This window comes from Meleagris gallopavo, chromosome 1, assembly GCF_000146605.3.
Source record: "Meleagris gallopavo isolate NT-WF06-2002-E0010 breed Aviagen turkey brand Nicholas breeding stock chromosome 1, Turkey_5.1, whole genome shotgun sequence".
NCBI classification, from domain to species: domain Eukaryota; kingdom Metazoa; phylum Chordata; class Aves; order Galliformes; family Phasianidae; genus Meleagris; species Meleagris gallopavo.
In genome coordinates, this window is record NC_015011.2 from 126649078 (window position 1) to 126670508 (window position 21431).

A 21431-nucleotide genomic window follows, 5' to 3' on the forward strand; every position below is an offset into this window, starting at 1 on the left:
TGGGAAATATCTACCGTTTGAGGTATCTGTGCTAGACTGCACTACAACTGCTTTTCTTCAAACAGGACACCCCCATGTCTCATTTCCATAGCAGAGTCAAAATCACTGCACTGCAGTGGTGATCAGTGGAAGATACACAAACAAAGATTTTAAATTCCTGTGCTAGAAGAACTGCACTGTTTGGATAAAGATTCCTAAAATTCATGATGTAATTGAATGGCCCCCAGATCAAGGATAGAGCTATTTTTTGCCATGCACTAAAAAGAAGAAAAAAAAAGATTACATTTGCTAAGAAAAAAATCCACATTGCCCATTTGAAGTTTGGTTGGAACAAACTGTCCTTTTCACAGGAGATGTTCCTTTGAGGGCCTGCTGCCACAATATGATTCACCATTACTTCAGGTGAATGTCAAAGGTAAAGGGGCATCTCTCCCATGGGAAATTATACTGTGTGTAATGTGAACAATCCCATAAGAAAGACCCCTAAGACTCAGCCAACTTGTAAGAAGTGTATGACTTGAAGTTTAAGGTTAATACTAGATGATACAGGGGCAAATTCTAATTTGAATTAGGGACTGGAGAAACTTTCCAGTAAATCATGGCAGAGAGAACTTGGATGGTTCATCCTGAAGAACAGGCTCAGGGAAATCTTATCAATACATAGAAATTCCTGAACAAAATGTGTGAAGATGCAGCCAGGCTTTTCTTAATGGTGACCAGGGCCAGGACAAGAGGCAACAGGCGCAAATTTGAGCACAGGAGGTTTCCTCTGAATACCAGGAACACTCCTGTGCTTTGTGGGCGATGCAGCAGTGGCACAGGCTGCCCAGAGGCTGTGGGGTCTCTTCCTGGAAGATCTCCAAAAGCCATCTGGAAGTGGATCTGGGCACCCTGCTCTGGGTGGCCCTCCTGGAGAGACCCAGAAGCCCCCTCCAACCCTGGCCATCCTATGATTCAGTGAATTAAAACATGCTAAACAAGGTAATATTTTACAAGCATCATTATTTCAAGAAAATTATGCTAAATTAAACAGGCATGAGAAAATAGAGATTAGAATTTACTCTCACTTAAATTCATATTTATTTGGAGAAAGAAAAGCAGCTTTCTCATCTGTAAAAAAAATATCCGTACAATTTCTATATGTGTGTATAAATATACATATATGGATGTGTACATGTAGATAGGTGTGAAATAGTCTTTTTACATTTCCTCTGAAATGGCCAGCTCATGCATAAGTGCACTGCCATGGTATCAGTAAAACCAAATCAAGACCAGGCTGGCTATTGAGAGATGCTCACTGAAGCTGTTCAGTCTGCAGTGGGCATATAAGAGCACTGTGTGATACCAGCTTTCCTCCCTTGGCTGCAGATGAAACGGGTGCTCATTAAGCGTGTTCTGTGCAACTGTTATCACAGGAATGTAATGAAGAATTTTTTGTTTATCACTGCACGGCCTCTTGAAGACAGATGGGCTGAATTCCTCATCTATTATAAGGCAGTTCAACATAATTATTTGTTCATCTAAGATAAAATCACCCAGAATATCGTAATATCGTAGTTACACTATATTTAAAGGTTTTCACTCATTATGTGGATTTTGGTGGACTATTTGAGTTAAAACCCGATGCAGAGAGAGATTTTCCAGGCTTGGTATTTGATCTATACTGACATATGTGCAGTGAGAATGCAGCTTGTGGTGATTTTGCCATGATGGGCAGCTAAAGTCCATAGCGCTTATCTGCCAGAGCACACCTGCCATTGCTTGTGGCTCAGCTCTGACAGTGGTGGATCCCTGCACTGACATGGGGCATTGCTGGACTCTGCTCAGAAAGGACACCCTTGCAGCCCCCTCACTGCCATGACCTTGCCATGTAATGCACTTGTCACACCAGAATGCTTCATGCTTGCATAAATATCTGCCTTGCTTGTTGAAGATAACTGGTATGTTCCTCTAACTAGCTATCAAACATTTATCTATTTGCCCACTAGGTTCTGCACCAAATTCTAAATACATCTTATCTACCCACTTGTCTACCTGCTTATCATATTTCCAGCACCTGCATCATTTCCACGGAGAATGGTTTTCAGCATTCAACTGAAAAATAAGAAAAGTAGAAGAAAATGCATGGATACGCTCTTCCTAGTATGCATTGGTGGGAGCAAGAATGTGATGTCTTGTGGGGAGGGTGTTATAATCATTGAAAGTACCTGGGCAGCAACAACATAATTAGTTCCTGTTCATTTCAAGCACTTTGTAATAGGTTATATTTTTAACACAGCATGTGGGAGATAGATATATACAGCCTGCAGTCTCTAACGGAGTTTATATTCTGGATTTCCTTTGTGACTTTATGCTATGCTGCCGTGGGAACACAAAGGACCAGTTGCTGTTCTTTTGTTCTTCTTTTCTTTTGCTTTTATTACTACAGTAGCAAAACAAATGCAACAATTGGAAGAGGAACTACATTTTAAATTAAGCAATGTGTTTAATGAAGACAATGAGATAAAAGCGATTGCTTGAGAAGATATGTTTAAATCATGCTAATACCAGGAATTGAGGAAATTTTCATCTTACATCCTCTGACAGCTTCAGATATTAATTTGGTGGTGAATTAAAATGGTAAACTGTGAACCATTGTCCTCATACTATGTAAAAAAACATACTACTTAGGATCTAACTGGGCTATTATTTATAGAGCACAGGGAATCTTTGCCTAAAGGAGCCCTTAGCAAAGTGACATAATAAATACAAGGGATGAAGATTGTCTAAAGGAAATCTAAGCTGACCAAATCAGATTCTATATACCTGCAGCTGTCAAAGAGGCACGGTGAAAACAATTTTATTGTCAAAGGAAGATTCTAAGGATTCTTTTCTTGAGATATTTCCTCTCATGTAGGAGCCTAATAGGGTGCAGGATCAGGAAGGCAGAGGAGAGTATACACTTGGAGCTTGCAAAATTTTAACCAATACAGTGAACTTCTACAAATGAGGTATCTTGCTCTAATTTATGCCAAAGATTTTTCTAGTAACTAAGGTCAACGTCAAGTGAAGACAAAAAAGTTAAAGCTTCTCTGGATCTCAGAAGTCAAGTGAAGTCTGTCCTTGAGTAGTTCTTTGCAATAGTAACAATTTGAAATGCATTTCCTTGTGTCAGTATTACAATTATTTTGTAAAGGTAATTGACATTTATTTCTGCTTTTTGTCTGAACTCATAGTTGAACAATAAGCTACACAAAATAATTAATTTATGCTTGTGAAGCATCAATAATTCTTCTGCATTCATCATTCTGTTTTGAATTTTTCTGTGATTACGGTTAAACTTATTGAACTGCATATGGGCATAGGGGAAAAAACAGATCCATTAGTGTACTGTTCATAAGAATCTTAGCATGAAGGAATGAGACATAGGCAATATGATTGTATTTTTGTGCAGACACACAGTATTCTTCCTAATAGCAATAATGTATTTCTATATTAAGACATAACATGTACACAGTGATTTAATTTAGAACTATATTTTCACAGTCCTGTTTTTTGCATTATGTTTAAATGGGTTGCTTCCCCTCCCCACCCCAGCCAGGAAATCATCATTTTGAAAGTTTGATAGCAGAACTTATACTAGCAATACCACATGGACTCTGATTCACTACAGTCTGCATGCCCTGTATTATCACTCTGCAGAAGACACAGGATGGGAGCAATGACAGCTTTCTGAAATGTGAGAGAACTTTTGGAGATCCAGGACTTTGGCAGACCTAGGCCTCTCATGGCAGGGCATGCAAGGCAAGACAAAACAGGCACAGACTGAAATACGAGAGGTTCAGATGGTAAGAAGAGAAACCTTCCCCCTATGGAGCAGGTTGCCCTGCCAGGTTGTGCAATTTCTGTACTTGGTGGGTTTCAAACTGTCACCAAATCCTCAGTAGCCTGGTCTGATCCCAGAGATGGACAAATATGGGGCAGGTACAATGCCATTGCCTTGTTGGGATGCAATCTGGGTAATGGTCCCACGCAAAAAGGACAGAAACAACTGTTATGGGGTCTTCCATCCCTCTTGTAGGGTTCGATTGCTTCTGCAGAGCTCTGTGCTGCTTGGGTGCTTCAGTTTCTGAGCTAGACTGAAGGTCATTGCGGTGGGCTGCAGGGTTTATATGCAAATAAATAAATAATTTTTCTGCATTCATCATCCTGTTTTGAATTTTTCTATGATTATATACAAATACATCACAGGATGTATACAAATATATATACAAATATACAAATCCATCAGACAACAGGCAAGTGCATAGTATTATATGACTAGCTATGTAAGAATGAACAGGGGAAAGAAATTCACACACATGGAAATGAGAAAAAATGGAAGTAGGAAAAGAGTCCTATACTGAAAAAATGTTTTCTTAGTGTACTGCTTCCGTAGCTCCATTTTGTCAAAGGAACATTCATACTGTGTATCTTTTGTTCCTTACTTTTCAAAATGCAAAGATCTGTCCTTCAGTTCTCTACTTCTGGTAACATTCTTTCATGTACATCAGTTGAAATCCTACTTCCAGTGAAATCAGTGGAAACATTTCCCCCAATTTCAGCCATCAGAATCGTATCTTTGAGCTCCTGCAGCCTGGAACACCAGTACAAGAATGTAGAATAAAGCACATTCACAGCTTAGAATACAGTGGATTAGGTACATTAGGGCAGAATTGTCAGCTTTCACAGTGGAAGCATCTCTAGATGCTTTATTATAGTCTGTTTTCCTCCACCATATTAGACGTATATCTGTACAACCTGAGATTTTTTGCAAAATCAGGTTTTGATAAGAAGAAGTTATCAAAAGGTAAGAAAAATAGATTTCTGGGAAAACAGAAATTCTAAAGGTCTGTCATAACTGGTACTTGAGAATGTTGCTTAAAATATCACACCCTTTATGTAAATGGAAGTGGCACTGTTGGTGTTAACGCTGCCTCTTTATCTCAGAGTAGTGTAATGGAAGAGAGACTAATAAGCCTTGAAAGGAGTCTTGCAATTGTTTGTAACAAATGCAGGAAATGTGCAGGGAATGGAAGCTGTTCTGCTCTGTGCTTTAATAGCAAAAGTTCTCGTTATCCATAACCTTTTTTCTGCAGTTAGTAATTAGCAATTTATTATGCTGAGAATGAATCTCTTCTTTCTGACTTATGATTAGTCTAATTAAACCCAATCATTAATGTAAAAACTCTGCATGAAAGAGACGCTTCATACCTGATCAAACAATTATTTTGGAAGGTGCTGATCCTCTTATTATTATTCAGGACATTTTTTGGTTGATTGGAGATGTGGTAATGGCACAGCATTCTTAACAAAGTAATGAAGATGAATGGCTCTGAAGTTTAGAATGATATTTCTGCTCCACTGCTTCAATTAAAACCATACAAAAACTGTCTTACAGTGATGACAGGAAATGACATGTCAAATTAGCATGTATTTCTCATTGCTTTCAATGGAGCTATTGAGATTTAAATGAAAAAAAAAAAGTGTCTGAAGTTTCATAGTACATCCATAAACATTACAACACATGTTGTCACATTATATACTGTAACACTCATAATTGTACAACTCTATGTCTTATTTTCCTGAAAAAGTGAAAACTGACATATACTTTAGTTTTCTGCATTTAATCTTGAACTGTTATAACAAGATTGTTCATAGATACATTTTCTAAGTATCAAGATTAGTTTGTTGTTAGAAAAGAAGACTGCTTGAGTAGTGAGAAGTATCTTCATGCCAGTAAGGCTGTCAGCGTCAGGCCCTAAAACTGAACTAAATGAAAGGAAGGAAGATTTAGATTAGATGTCAGGGGGGATGTTTTTCACTGAGAGGGTGGCAAGGAGCTGCCCAGAGAGGCTCCTGTTCCTGGAGGTGTTCTAGGCTGGGTTGGATGGAGCCCTGGGAAATCTGACCTAGTACTTGATCTAGTGGCTGGCAACGCTACCTGTGGCGGGGACTTTGGAGCTTGATGATCCTTGAGGTCCCTTCCAACCCAAGCTGTACTATGATTCTCTGACTGCTGTGGGGGAATGCCATTGGGAGGATCTGATGCTGAGCATGCTTTGGTGTGTGGCAGTTGAACTTGGCAAGATATAACAATAGAGGATCTGCCTGAGGTGGAAAGACATAAGATTTGGTGAAATTATATGAAAACATTATTGTCACAAAAGTGTATCAATGACCACAGTTTGCATAGTGGATTGCCACTCCTTTCAGGGCTTCTACATGAGCAGCAAGGATGACCACATCCCATAACTTCCATGCAGCATAGAGATTTTTCCAGACATCTCTTTGGATGTATGTTAACCAGAATGGCACTTGAAGATGCAGGATCATCTCTTGCACAGAGAAGCGGCCTATGATCAACTGTTCTGAAATAGCTGTTGGGTATATAGTAAGTCCTCAGAGGATGGTTTCACATCTCATGGCTCTGAGCTTCCCCATGTAAAAGGTTGTGCTAGCTGGATAAGTCTAGCTTTTAGGATAAATTTTCATCCCTAAGGTATTGTCATACTCTTTCACAGGGTTTTTATTTCTTTTTTGAGTGAATAAAAAAACTCACACAAGCAAAGAGTGTGATTCAGACATTGTGCTTATCTTTGATAATGGAAAGCAGCTGAATGCCCAAGCACGTTAACAATCACCAAAGTAAAAAATCTCAAGGATGCATCTGACATTAATTAAATACCAGTAAAGAAGAAGTGGGAAAGGATTAATCCCGTGAGCGAATAAAATACCCATTCTGCAGACATTATTGAACCTTCATACAAAACATCTGTTACCAGTCATTGTCAGTTCTGATCATATCAGACAGAAAAGCGATGGGGTTAGATTCTGAACAGTTACACCTATTTTTATAATTTCTGCTGAAAGTAAAACAAATACCTAGCAGACAAGTGATTCTTTGACTTTATATTTGACAACTGATGAGCAATTTTAATTCAGTAGTGTAATAGTGATCAGAGTTCTGAAGGTTTTTTAGCCTGTCTGCCCATATCAAGGGCAGTACACATCCCAGCCAGCGATATCTTGTCAGCTGTGCATGTACATTATTTCCAGGTTTTGAATCCAGTCTAGAATAATCCTCTGAAATGCAGGAAAGGATCAGAATAAGTATTACTCAGAGAGGGCAAATGAAATATTCAAAAGCTAAGCACTTACCAAAAATACAGATGACAAATTTGTGTTCTGTTTGAAGCAGCCCCAGTGCCTGCAGAAGTGAGGGCAGAGTGAGCTGGGAGAATACAGAAAGAATGAAAGATGCTTCTAAAATCTCAAAGCAGCTGTAACTTAAGACACTTGTTAAATTAGAGGTCCAGATTTACATCTGTCCCAAACTACTCCCCTCATATCATGAGAGTTCTGTGTGTCAGGGACAATTTACTATGCTGTGATTATGTTTCTGGAAATATTTCTATCCTGCACGTGGAAATGAAAATTATTAAACTTTCTTGAGGGATTTTTTTTGGGAGGTGAAGAGAGGGGAGGTGGTGGTAACTGTTGTAAATAAAATTGTTTACAAAATATTTACTTCTGACAGATGGCTACTTATTAACATAAGAAGTGTGTTAAAAAATTCCATTGGTAGCTATATCATAAACAGTACCTCACTATGAAAATCTAATCAGAAACTATGTTGAAGATTGATGCTGAAGCAGTACATGGACAGAAAAAAGTACCAATGTTAATGATGGTAGCAGCACTACCTCTTTGAAAGGCAGGTTTACATAAGCAAAGGGATCATACTAATTTAAATCATTTGTATTGCTATTATTTTTGTTTTCCAATGTCTTATTTGATTGTACTTCTTTTCTATTTCTTTTTCAGAACTTTTCATTATCTGTGTATGAGATCAGGTACACTGTTTGAGTCGTAGTTTAATGGTTTTCATCATTAGTGCAGTTTTCAGGACTCATAAAAGTGTGCTACTGGGAGCTACTGGTGAAGCCACTGATGACAGTTTCTAAAACTTGTACATGTGAACCCATCATAGCAGGCTTTATCTAGAAATCCCATCATCTTCTCACACAGATGTCTGTGGCAGAAGAGTTGCTCTCTAGGACTGTTATTTTCCCCCTCTGACTAGGACAATCCACTTGGTTGAACATATATCTGCATTTTGGATGACTACCATCAAGTAAGATGAACCTCAGCAATTTCTGGAAGAGATTCCTGAACTGAAGAATCATTTATTGCATTTAATATGCAGTTTGATAGATGTAGTTTGGCTCCATTGATCATCTGGCATATTTACGTTCCTAACTAAATACAGTGCATAGACTTGGATTTCCAGTGCAAATACCCTTTATTAAAATATGATAATCATTTTCATCCATATTTTGCTATTTATTTCCAATCTGCTTAGTTTGGCTAGCCTTTGTGCCACCCTGGGTTTTGGAATATTCATACACAAAACACAAAAGAAAAGTGAGACTGCCAAAAATAATTCATTTGAAAATTAAAGCAGATATTTCTGAATCTCTCTTAAAATGATATTGCCTCATTTTGAATCACATATTCACTTAGATAATATTGCCTAGAGACAGTCGACCACGCAGTTATTATGAGGAAACTGAACTGCTTGAGATCCTTCTACTGGTGCAGACTCTATTGGAAGTCAAGTATTTATGTCAGAGTTGTATGAGAAAGCAAGAATGTGTCCCAAAAGACATCCTCAGCAAAAGGAAATCAGAGACCAATAATTAGAAAGTGAAGCTTCTTATGAGCTCAATTAAAAGGCTGCTTTAATTTTGTAAACCTCACCTCCCTGACTGGCCTAACTGATGGAGAGAAAAATCTTCCTCCAGAGGGCAATTCAGAGTATGTAAATCTACACTCTCACTCAATGGAGTTTTCTCAGGCTAGAGGATAGCCAGCAATTTTTAGTAACAAAAATTGTGTGGAACAACAGTTCTCATGAGAAAAGAGAAATGGTGTTGGCGCTCGGTTTTGTAATCCATACTAAACTGAGTAGGACTTATTTCAGAGAGCTCTCCCCTGAAACTGAGGAGGTCTCAGAAGCAATCTGAGTCATGGTGTTTAAAAGTTGCAAAATTGAATACTAACATTCAAGTCCCTCAGCTCTCTAAACACTTACCATTTCCAACTCTACTGAGTAATGCAGTGCACATTTCCAGCTCTTCTTTTCCATTCTCCAGTAGGTCAGGCAACGTAGTTCAGATTACAGCATTCATTAACCTCATTGTAGGTAGATATCTGCATTTTTTGTTACTTTTAATGTTTGTTTGTTCTGAGATTTTGAAACATTCAGCTGTAGTTAGAGAACACAGAAGGACGGAATCATACAGTGTCCTGAATGGGAAGGGACCCATAAGGATGATCACATGCAACTCCTAGCTCCACCCAAAAATCAGACCATATGTTCAAAGACTTGTTGGACTCCAGTGTCATCACCACTGCCCCAGGGAGCCTATTCCAGGGCCTGACTATTCTCTGGTGCAGAACCTTTCCCTAATCCCCAACCTGACACTCCCCTGACGCAGCTCCATGCTGTTCCCTCAGGTCCTGTCGCTGTCAACAGGGAGCAGAAATCAGTGCTGCCCCTCCTCTTTCCCAACATTTTACGTCTGTCTGTCATGAGACAAATGTCACCTAATACTCAGTTTTCAAATATGTAAAAATCTAGTAGGCATTTGCATCTGTTTTTATAATAACCTTTATAGAGAACAATTACTTTTTTTTTAAACATGAGATAATTATTACAACATTTATGAGTCCTTTCTTGCAGGCTTCATAGGCTCCTTTATTAAGGGAAAGATTGCCTTCAAAGACCATGCTTTCTAATTTACTAAAGTGTTGTTAGATAAAGAGTTTACTAGTGGGAGATTAAGAATCAGTTGTTTTGCAGGGTAAGCCAAGTGAAAAGACTGTGATGCATCATAGCATCTGCGTGCTTGATTGAACATTCCAAATCCTGTTTTTTCACTTACTTGTGATCTGAAAATCTGTGTTGGCTCAGTGCAGGCCATTTTTGTATTGTTATAATAATTCAATCCCTATTAAACTTTTTGTTTCTAACTGATCTATATGGAGAGCAAAAAATTAATGTTGTAAGTGCTTATGTTCCTCTTTGAACTGGATTAGACAGACAACTTGTATTCCAGAATGAAAATTTTGTTTATGGTGCAAATCACTTGTTTCTGTTCGCAAATTTAAAGTAACCTGTGAATTACTGTAAGGTGGATGTATAAATAACTGTGTCATAATCTCAGCACTCTCAGGTCAATTTGATCAGTATTGCAAAATACTTGAATGAAATAAAACAGTGGTGTAATATCAGAGCATTATGATTCATTGTGCATGGGAATTCAAACATATTAAAGAAAACAACAGCTTTATGACCTATATTTCTGTAAGTAAATTTACTGAGATAGACATTTCTAAAAGGGCAGGTTTTAAAGGCTTGAACTGGACTGCACGTTATGCATTTGAAAATGTGCACTCAATTCAGAGGGGAAAGGATGCAAAATGTGCGCTATAGTTAAAATCCAGAATTATTATTACTTCACTGCCAGCCACAGCATCCTTGTGTTTTATTGTCATTTTTAGACAAATGCGGGGAGACATATCCCTGCCCAAAGCACTTACAGAAAGCCCATGGCCATGATCCTACCACTGATAGCACAAAGGAGGAATGTTTTCTCTATGTGGAGTGTCCTTGAATCAAAAGGGTAATCTGAGGATGAATCAATCAGTCCGTATGCTGTAATTTCAAGTACTGTGAACCTCAGTCTTGAGCTTTGCTCTTACCATTGCCTTCAAAGGCTGCAGGATGAGCCCGAAGTCATATAAAGTACATAAGAAGGAATAGAGGTGAGAGATAAATACATTGTAAAGAGGAAGAATTCAGAACACCAGAGCCAATCATAACAAAGCACTATTTTGAAGAAATTTATGAATAGAAAGTTACAGACCAGAGATGGTCTAATGAGAGGCATTTTTTCTCATGGAAAATCTGTTTCAGACTCTGTTTCCTCTCTAAATTAAAGAAAAAGTTGACATTCTAAACTTTTGCTGAGCCAAAAGAAGTTCCAAAATATCTCTGTTCAGAAAACAAATATTTCATAGAATCATAGAATTGTTTGAGTTGAAAGAGACCTATAAGGTCATCTAGTTCCAACTCCCCTGCTACAAGCAGGGACAGAGACACCTCCCATTAGAAAGAATGCGTCTCAGCAAGATAAAAAAATACAGAGTACTAAAGCAATTAAATTAGTTTTAATATACACTAAAATGCATCCAGAAATTCTTATGTTCAGTTTTAACAGGAAAACATCATCAAACAGGATACTGATTCCAAAAGATTTGTGTTTTAATGGACGGCTTTCTCATCATTAGAGTTTCAGTAGCACTAAGTCCTGCATCAGTCACTGAGGATCTTCCTCTGGTTTCATATGGAAAAAGCTTAAAACATCTTCATCTCCTTTGCCTGTGACAAATTTGAACATGAGAGTTCTCTGATGCTGTACACACTATCCAAAAGAGAACCAGAATAGCCTGAACATCTTTGAGACATGGCACAATGAAAACAGAATCTATCTACCTGTTGTGATCTTGGAATGTGTGGTGCTCCTTCATGTTATGTTAGTCTGTCCAAAATCCTATCCTGCAGCCTGTGCTGATGCAATCAAGACCAATCCAGCAAAACAATTAAATACCAGCTAGTTTTTAACTACCCATTATATTTACATGCCTTCAGTAGTATTCTGTATGTACTGAGCCATAACTGTCCGACACACTCTACAGAGAAGAAAATGTGACTGGTAAAGTAAGGAAGAAATGTCAAGACCACTTTTAATTTCTATCTTACTCTGTTTATTGTAGAAGTAGCTGAGGGGGTGGGGGGAATCACCTAAATTTTGTTACATAATACTTAGTGGGTACACCTGTATTAGCATTTGAGTTCAAACTACAGCTGACGTTTGGAATTGAATTTTCTAATTTTCCCACATACTGAATACTGGTTCTTGTCAATAAATTGTTCTTAGCATTTACACATATTCTCAAGTGAAATGAAAATGAAAGATGAGCCTAAGGCACTCTTCAGTACATGTTCAGACTCCATGACCAACTAGAAACATGATCCAACTAAAAAACATTTTTGACGACATGCAGCTTGGATATTAGGTCTACAGGAACAACTTTTGCTATGTAAATTGGTTTCTATTGCCCCCACTCTACTTACTACTGTGTGCATGTGTTAATGTGATTTGAAGGGGAAGTTTTGTCTTTCAGAACAATTTATCAATTTGTTTATAATTTATCAATTTGATTATAAGCTTCATATAAAACTTAAACCTTTAATTTGAAATAAATCAACACTGGTCCTTGGAAATTTACCTTTTTGTTCTCTCTGATAAAAACTCCAGAATAAGCAAAACATACTATTTGCACTAAGTATCTTTTGGTCTGGCTCTAAGGTGTCCAGGTGGAATCCAGCTTTACCAGGAAATCTGATACAAGAATGAAATGATAAAAGAAGGAAGCAGATATCCATTGTTCCCCAAAAATGGTATATTTAATTTGAAAGAAAAGCAGCCTGTTTCTGGCTGCAGTGGAACCACTGAATTAATTGCTCTGGCAGACAAAGCAAGCTGGCTATAGGTGGGACAAAGGGCAAACTGTGCCCAGACACACACACTGTAATCAAACCAAAGCAAAAACAACCCTAAGCACCAGATAAATATTTGACCAACCTCAGGGCAAGAGGATCAAGAATCATGAAAGAAGATTGATGAAAACTCAAACAATACGTATGAATAAAAAGGGACCAGCTGGGATCAAATTTCAAATAATAATTACTATTTTGTCTGTACCATGTGCCCCTTACTTGTGCACCATTCTTCCTCCATTATTGTCTCCCTGACCAGGTAATCTCCAAACCAGCTGGACATGAGGACAGTGCTGTAGACATGAATACTGCAAGGATGTGAACATACTTGAGAGGTGTGGACATGTGTGCTGTGTCTTCTGCTCTGGGGGAAGCCAGTGACAAACCCAATATTGACAGAAGTCTATGTGAGCACAAACCAAGGTAAAAGATTTGGTGTATGCACTATCTTTAAGGAGCTTACAGAACCATACAGATCTCAAGAGGACCATAGAACAAGATAGAGTCAGCCTTGTGAAACTTTGTGAAGGAAATGTTGAATAATAGTAAATTAAACAACAGATTGTAAGGAAACTCTGGAAATGGGTGTCCTAGTGCTCCTGTGGTGTAGACTCCAGACTTTCCAGACTGCAAGATCGCCAGAAGCCGCAGCAGTGCACTACAGATTTGAATCCAAGGTGCTGAATAGATGGTTTGCCCTGTGCAGTAGTTAAAGCACCTCTGTCTCTCAGCTTCCATCAAGCTTAGGACCCATCTTGCTCTTAGTCACTCCTCATTTCTAATTGGTCCTGTCTACATCCTAGAAAAGTTGCACAGTTATACCAAAGAAGTACTAGTGATGCCCAGAGAAGTGTGTGTGTTGCAGGAGCGAGGGCTGTGATGGTGTTCATTATTGCTACAGCAGAGTTGCTCCCTGCCAGCTCCCCTTCAGTCTCACATTGAAAACTGCACAGCAAAGGAAGAGAGGAAGAAGCAGTAAACAAAAAAGAAAACAAAAACAAAGCTCCAGCAATCTTTCTTCTTCCAGACAGCTGCCTGCTATGTCCTTTCTCAAAACGTGTATACACTGCTTTAATTAGTACATTATTACTCACAGAAGGGCTTCATTTCTTTGGTGGGTCAATGCCCATCCACTTTGTGCCTGGAGAGGCAAGCTATTTATTAATTAGAACTGCCCTGCAGTCTGTAACTCCTGTTCTGGTACACTTTGTGCCATTCTCCAGCTGACATAGCCATGATGTCACTTTCTTTCAAAGATGATTTTGAAGTTAGAAGACAAAATATAAAAATCAATCGAGTTACTGGAGTACTAAAGAGCACGCTTTAGGCAAACTTCTGAAGGGTTGCCTAACCCTGCTTCTGCAGGCAAGGGCCAGCTCCATACTTGTCTTTTGGGAAGTCTTTTTGCCTTTAAAAGTTGCAATCACTCTAAAATGTCCTTGCTCAAACCTTGCAATGCATCAGTTTGCCAGTTGTGTTAATATCTCATTGCAATTAGCTTTCACACAGAGCTTTTTCTTTTATCCATTGATCTGAAAGAACGTTGCAAAAGAAATCTCCATTTTTATCTTCATTTATACTGTTCTGTTTCCCCCTGGCCATTTATTTTTCATAAGATAATCTGTAGAAGGTTGGGAGATAGAAAGAGCTGTGTCATACAATTATCTGCTTCAGACCACGCATTTGATCATGAAAGGGAAACAATCTAGTGCCCACAGCACACCACGTAGCTCCATCTGCCTCTGCTGGTGGAGTATCAGATGTGTGAAGTCATCCTGTGGTACTGGCAGCTTCCAGCATAACTGCTCTGTGCAGTCTGTTTTCTGAAGAGATTTCATTTTACTGTCTCCCCAGCTACTGATACCAGCTTGTCACTGCAATCTGTCATTTTTATGTGGCTGTTACAATTCACTGAAGTCACATCTTACCATCCTTCTGACATTGCCTGTAATACCTGTGGAATGAGCATCTTCAGGTGACCCCAAAACTGAAATCACAAGGAGAAGAGTAATGGCCACTGATGGATCAGTGCTGCACTTTTTAAACAAAAGGAAGTTAAAAGGATATGTATTTGTTCTTTATACATTTTCACTGTTGTTGCTATCCAGTCATTCTGAGTACTCTCCAGTAGAAAAAAACCAAAACTTTTAAAGCATGTAGATGCTGACAAGAGTAGAGTCAGTTCTTGTACCATGGATAGAGGCATGGATCTTTCTGTAAAACCTGCGTGCATCTTCCTTATCTTTCCTCTGGTATGAGAACATGTATGTATGTGTGTTGGGTTACTGCTGGGGTTAGAAGCAAAAGCTTCAAAACTCACACAGATTTACCAAAGATATGGCTTTCTGCAATTGAAACCTTCATTGAGGGTGCAGATTTGGTTATATTTGGAGTCACTGTGCTTGGGAAGTTCTTAAACTTTTAAGTGAGCTTGTAGTACTCAGCACTACAGATGCTTAGTCCATCCAGGCTGCATGTGAATTTTCTTCTGAAAGATGCTCCTGGCGAAAAGACTGAAAAGTTGTTTCTCTGTCTGTCACATCAAGATCTGGAATAAATCCTTCCCAAATCCTTACAATTATCAGGCAAACCAATAGACAAATGGAGATTTCCAGAGAATGTCTACAGACGGCATTAAAGGCACAGCTCTGAAAACAGCTGGCAAGGGGTGGCCCATTGAACTCCCTCATTCTCTAAAAGAAAGTGATAAGATCCTGTTGTCTACTGGAAATGCTGTTTGGCCTATGCTAGCTCCACAGATGCCTTGGAACTATCCAAGAGAATGGTTCTCAATTTTCAGTGTCTGGGAGTATCCTCTGGCACCGTTTAATCAACTAATGCAGACATAAACTCAGTGACTATATCACGCTTTGGGTGAATCTTTAATATCATTTCCAAAAACAGCCTGATTTTCACAATTTTTTCATTAAAATATGTTCTACAATATGTGTTAGTATGAAAATCTGGTTGATTGGACATGTTATATTAGTATTTGTTAAGTTATTCGTAGAAAGACACAGTTGTTCAATATGGCAAAACCACCTACATCATACTGCATGTCAAAGAAGTATCTTTCATCAGTAGCATTTTCCAGCATGAAGATCTTCTCTATCCCATCTTTCAGGGGACACATCATTTCCTTACATCTCGCAGCCATCTCACCGAATATGAAGGTTTGAGGAACGGGCTAGATGGAAATGGGCTTACAGAAACACAGGTGGAGAATTTTAACACACAATTTTAGAGTATAAGATAGTATAAGATAAGGTAGTTTTATTTAATGCAAACATAATTTTAGATGTCTTTGGATACAAGAGCCATAAGTATTGCTTAATAAGGTATTAAATAAAGGGAAAGGGTCAGATAGATAACTCTGCTGATACTTTCTATTAAGTAGAGCAAGCTAAGCTGGCTAAGCAAAACCAGCTTCAACTGTAAATTGTAGTTTATCATTACAGTTTATTGTATTATTAGAGATATTAAAAGAAGATCCTGAGGCAGTTTTCACTTTGGTTGCCTGAAACCTTTAAAAACTGAGCACTGAATCTTAGGTAACCCAGAAAATATTTCTGCATTAATGGACTGGCTACATGTTAGTGATCTTTAAAAGTAAGAATTAGGACTTTGAAAAGAAAGTCATTTTGCTTTGCATAACAGTCATCAATGGATGTAAGCTGTAATACATTTGTACTTGTTTATTTATTGTTTCTTTACATGCTTTATTGTATTGTTTTTCACTCACTTATTGTATTGCATAAAAATTAAAATATGTATGTGAAAAAGCTACTTCTCTGAGGAGGAATACTCTTTCCCAGCTCTGTGTGAGAACTGTCAGTACTATTACTCTGAACCTGCAGAAGTGCTGTTTTCTAAAAGACCATAAATAAGATTAATGTCATAGCACTGAACCTGCAGACTGTGTACCAACACATTTAAAGGAAATGAAGTAAAAACACAAGCCATGTAGATCTTTGAGGTGATCAGCAGCTATATGCAGCTGTAGGCTAGCTGCATATAGTCCCACTCTCATTTTTGTAAAATGTACTGAAAGCAGAGCATGGGAGAGAAAGGTCAGAACAGTGTCCTCCTGTTACATCACTTTGAGAGACTGTGGTGGTAGGAAGCAGCTTTATTCTTGCTCAGTGCTCCTGAAGATTATGATGGCACCAAATAAATGATGGCTTTCTGGGACAAAATAAGATGAAATCAGAATTATTTGCAAGAATTTCCTTCTCAGGAAAGGGAAGAAAATCTGGCATGGTTCAGAAAATAATGGAGAGGGAAAAAGGAATCATCTTTCTGGAGAAAATAGGGTCTAAAGTGGAAAAAAAAGATGGAAAAAAACCCAACAACAGAGAAAATAAAAACCAAGCCAAACAAAATCTTCAAAAACTTCCCCAATATTTTCAACATTTTTTCAGGAGTGGACACATTGCTGACTCTATCCACTTAGCCGGATTTTGGAAACATGAGCATTGAAACTGCTGAGATGAACATTTCTGATCCTGCACTGTGACAGATACAGATATTTTTGGAAGAACAAAATATAAGCTATGATTTGAAGTAAGTATACTCTTAAGTGTACTGAACAAAGATGTAATTGCGGAGAGCTGGGCCATTAGTTGTTACAGTGTAAAATCAAATGTCAGAGGTCATTCCTGGCACTTACAGCTCTGGGCTTACTTGTTCAATGAACTCTGTTTTCCTGCTGGGAAAATTAATTACGTGATTGTCTCTGCTTGAAATTAACAGCGTCCTGTCTTTCTTCAGATGAAGAGATCAAATGCTCCCACATGACTTGCAAGTACTCCTCTAAATGAGGGTCCCTGTAGAAATAATTGGCTTACTTTAATGTGAGTTATTAATTGTACCCATTTTCAGCACACGTTGTGAAGCTTCGCTCCTATTCCTCTTTTTCTAGACTGAGTTTTCATTAAACTTAATGCAATATAATACTTCTGAGGAGGTGCATCAAAACAGCTTGATGCAGAAGGCACACTTTAGTGTAAACAATAAATGTTAAAAATGCAGTGGTTTGAATGCTTTATGTGAATCTTGCCTATGCACGCAGACCCCATGCACATGCAGAGTCTGCATGCATGTCTCAGCAGAGATGAGACCCTTTCCATGAGCACCCCACGCTGCATGGCCTCAGAGCCCACTCAACCATGGAAGGAGGACCCTGCACTGTCAGGAATCAATCATAGAATCACAGGATGGCTTAGACTGGTAGGGACCTTAAAGTCCAAACTGTTCCAGCTCCAGGCAGTGGGCAGGGCTGATCACCACCAGCTCAGGTTGTCCAGGGCCTCATTCAACCTGGCCTTGAGTACTTCTAAGAATGGAGCATCCACATCTTCTCTGGACAGCCCGTGCTAGTGCCTCATTGCCATTTGACTGAAAAATTTCCTCCCAAGATATCATCAGCATCCAGCCGAACATCATTCCAGTTTGGCTCTCTGAAAGGCAGGAAGGAATTGATCACGGAATGAGGCTGATGGGAGACACAAATGTCAAACCGAAAGGACACTCCAAAGCAGCGGCAGAGCTTGAAGCCTGGTTACATAAACTCAATTATATGGATAGAAAGTAATAAAAGCATTAAAATTGATTTGCAATCACTGATGATATTAACTCTTTTTTAGGTTGTTTTTTTCTTTGTTTGGCCTCCATTCTGTAAGTTGAATTATTAGTCTGCAGTAACATCCTATGTGATGTTGCTATGTTGATGAGACTATGTTTTATATTAGATATTATTTGCATCCAATGGTTCTCCTAGCTGGATTTGGCTATAAAAAAACTACCTGGGTACATGACTTCTGTGGGTTGCATTTTGGTAAAAAAAAAATATTTTTTTATTTAGGTAGATGATAGTAAAATAACACTTGTTTCAATAGACCAGTTTTTTTATTTACACAAGAGTGTATGAAAAAGGGGGAAAAAAAAAAGAAAAAAGAATTTGAATTTTCTGCAGTTAAGTTCTTTTCACTTATTTTTCTAAGGAAGCTCTTTTACACCTGAGACTTATGAATCCCAGGATGTCTTCAAAGGCCACAGCATTCTACAGCCTCATTCATCTCTGGCTACCTGACATCATCAGCTCTGGTCTTTTCCTTTTGCTACTCAGACTGTAAAAAAATATCTCCTGCTTGCCCCATCACTCCCCAGAACAAACAAATAAAACAAACAAAAAGCAAACCACAACAACATAGAAAATGAGAAGTAGGACAAACTGGCAAATGAGGCTTGCTCCTTCAGATCTTACCACAGAAGGTACAGAGTATTAAGGGAAAATTCAGATGAACATATTGTAGTTAAGGTAATGAAGCAGAATCTCTTGAGGTCAAAATGATCATAACCTCCTTGAAACCTTTGGAATTATGACAGCAAACAAATCTGAACTTCTGCTTCCATTTGTTTAAGTGGTTTAGTAACTATTTCCATCTGCTTGCTGAAAAACCAGTCTATTCACATTTATTCTATTTTCTGTGAGGTGCAGTGGTTACTCCTACAATACTTTTTTTGCTCCAAACGGGACAGAGCATACAGTAAGAAAGTGTTCTAAAGAAGAAAGTGAATACTAATCTTTCTAATAACACACTGCGAATTAATACATTTATCTGTTCCATACCTCCATTACAGGGAATCACAGCTTTTGCTGTGTTCTTGTAACACACAATTATCTTCTGATTTTTCCTTTCAGATCTTGAAATGACAGTAACTGAACATTTAGCCCCTTGATGTTAATTTAGTCGCAGGAATACACACTAAAACTACATATGTACCTCTGTAGTTGAAATGCAGGAGACAAAGTTGATTTTCCTGCATACAATAAAATCCAATTGTATTAGGCAGACAAAAAAGACAAACAGTTGGCTTGGGACATAATTATACTCACCAAAATGGTGCAAACACTATTCTAGAAACAAAGAGAACATTTCAGTATTTCTGGAAATTGGCCAGTTTTGGAACTTGTTAAGTAACGCAAAAGTGACATCAAAGATTTACCATCTATTCTATTCCATGCAGTAAGGGGGATATAGAAAAGTGATTAGAGGATAGGTGTGGAGGTACATTATTAACCCTCAAGTATAACAGACAGAATTCTACTTCACAGCTATGTGAATTCATGGAGTGAACCTATCTTAAAAGAATCCTACCTGCATCTCTGAAAATGAAAAATAACAGCAGTATTTTCACACAGACATGAAAATCTTGCACAAACACTGAAGACAAAATGCCAAACGTAAATGCTGTCTAAGCTGACGGGCTACCTTTGACCACATGGCATTCTGACAGAACCATCAGCAGACCCTGACAGCAGGACTGATGGAGGGATGGCACAGTGACAGTTGTCCAGACAAAGAGTCAGTAGTGGTCTGTGCTTTGTAGCCATGGCTTGTGTCAGTAATGGTGTGGTGAGCAGGACTAGGGAAGTAATCCTGCCCCTGTACTTGGCACTGGTGAGGCCTCACCTTGAGTACTGTGTTCTGTTTTGGGCACCTTAGTACAGAAAGAACATCAAGATGCTGAAGCAAGTCCAAAGAAGGGCATCAAGGCTTGTGAAGGACTTGGAGAATATGCCCTGAGGGAATTGGGACTGTTTAGTCTGGGGAAGAAGAGGCTGAGTGGAGACCTTATTGCTCTTTCTCTTGCTGAAAGGTGCTTACAGTGAGAGCGGGGTAGGTCTCTTCTCACTGGTGACACAGGTGACAGGACAAGAGGAAATGGCCTGAAGTTGCACCAGGGCAAGTTTAGGTTGGATGTCAGGAAACACTTCTTTACAGAAAGGGTTGTTAAGCACTGGAATAAGCTCCCCAGGGAGGTGGTTGAGTCACCATCCCCGGATGAGTTTAAAAACCGTTTGGATGTGGTGCCCAGGGACAGGATTTAGTGGAGGGTTGTTGAATTAGGGTAGTATGGTTAGGCTGTGATTGGACTTGATGATCTTTAAGGTCTTCTCCAACCTGAGAAATCCTATGAATCTATGATTCTAAGAGAAAGAAGATGAGGAGGCAAGAGAAGGTGCGCTGTTTTTGCTTTCTTGGTACAGCCATGAGACTTTTCTGTGCACACAAAATCTCTGCTGAAGCTACTAGTGAAGGCTAATTTGCATCAGGGCAGCAGGAAGTCTGAAGGATGTGACATATTTCTTTGGGGGACTGTCTTAAAAAGAGTAGGACACATAACTGAGCCACACTGACATTCTGCAAGACATAAACCCCTGTGTGTTTGCAAGCATCCTGCTTACACAGATGCATCCTGCTTACTCTGAACCAGCTCAAACGTGTGGAGATGTCCATAGGGAATCACGGTAATCCTGTTTGCTTTAACATAGGATGCTGAAGAAATGCTGTTCTTTAAATGTTGACATTTTCTTTGAACACTTGCCTCTTCAGTCAAACACAGTATGACAAACTCTTAAAAAGTATGCAAAGGTGCTGAGCCCAATACACTTGCTTTGGAAAGGCAGTAGGAGAACATTTTGCCTCATGCCTATGTGATCACAAGAGTGTGATATCCATTCATAATGACCTAGCTAACTTTGAAGCAAGAGGATTGTTTTTGTACATCTGTCCCTGATAATTATTTCTTTCTATACTTCAAGGGCCATTTGTATGTTTGCTCAGCAACCACCAACAGTAGTAAGAACGTGGAATATATATTACTGGTACAAAAGAAATGGATAGGTATGTCACAAATCCAGAGGAACTGCCAACACAAAATTGTAAATATGTAAATAATTTGGTATGTCAGCTCTTAGAAAGACTCCCAGCTCCAA